This window comes from Peromyscus leucopus, chromosome 1 (genome assembly GCF_004664715.2).
Source record: "Peromyscus leucopus breed LL Stock chromosome 1, UCI_PerLeu_2.1, whole genome shotgun sequence".
NCBI classification, from domain to species: Eukaryota; Metazoa; Chordata; class Mammalia; order Rodentia; family Cricetidae; genus Peromyscus; species Peromyscus leucopus.
Window position 1 is genome coordinate 98,204,999 of NC_051063.1, and position 838 is coordinate 98,205,836.

The window sequence follows — 838 nt, forward strand, 5'->3', positions numbered from 1 at the left end:
GCACTCCAGAGGTCCTGGCAACCCTTTTTCTCCATCCTCAGATGCAGGCCACATTCCTTTCCTAGTCTATATGCACAATGTGGGCATTGGAAGGATTCCCATTGAGTCCTAACTAGTCTAAGAGCTCACAAATTACACGTTCAAGAAGGTCGTTCCGTACCTTTGGTCTGAGTCGGGGAGTTGGTGATGAAAGTTAAGTTTATGTAGAGAAACACGGGGTAAACAGGTAAAGGAATACCTTCTTGAGAAGCGTCAGAAGAATCGGTGAGGAAGAGGGGCTCGCCCTTTAGCCCTTAAGACCTGTTGCCGCCTTTGGGCGGGGCGGGCTCTCCAGCAGGGCTTGGTGGGCTGGCTCATTTGAGCATCAACACCTGTCCAGCAGGTTTCTCTTCTGATTGGCTGGCTGGGTAAGACCTCTGCTCCTGAGTGTCTAGGCCTCCCACTCTTCCAGATGCAGTTCTTACTCAGGAGATAATTTCTGTGCCTGGCACAAGTGTAGAACCATAAACATGTACTGAGCTACAAAGTTTGAATTTATATTATTATGAAATATTTTTCATTTTTGCTTTACCACTTAATCAACAATTTTACCTGTTGACTATTGATGATCTCTTCCTGCCTTCCAAAGTTGGTACCCCTGTGGCTTTCCTCAGTACATAAGAGCCATCACTTTGTATGGCTCTTACGTTAGCCTTCAGTTAGATGAAATTTCTGATCTGTTTGCCTGTGATCATTTTGTTAAAGCAACTTCACAAGTGTTTCTTATAAACTATAAAAAGATGGATTTTACTCCTTCACCCTTTCTGTTCCTGCCCTTATATAGGAAACCTCTAATTTC

The 838-nt window shown here is 44.2% G+C and overlaps 1 protein-coding gene across 1 annotated transcript in view; it reads right to left on the minus strand.

The window, feature by feature from the left end:
* Nlrp14 (NLR family pyrin domain containing 14) overlaps positions 1–265 on the minus strand; it is a 49,611-nt gene extending 49,346 nt beyond the window's left edge. Inside the window, exon 1 of the mRNA XM_028894362.1 lies at positions 161–265. The gene's annotated coding sequence lies outside the window, so the exon portion shown is untranslated. The remainder of the gene's footprint in view (positions 1–160) is intronic.
* Positions 266–838: the final 573 nt, after the last annotated feature.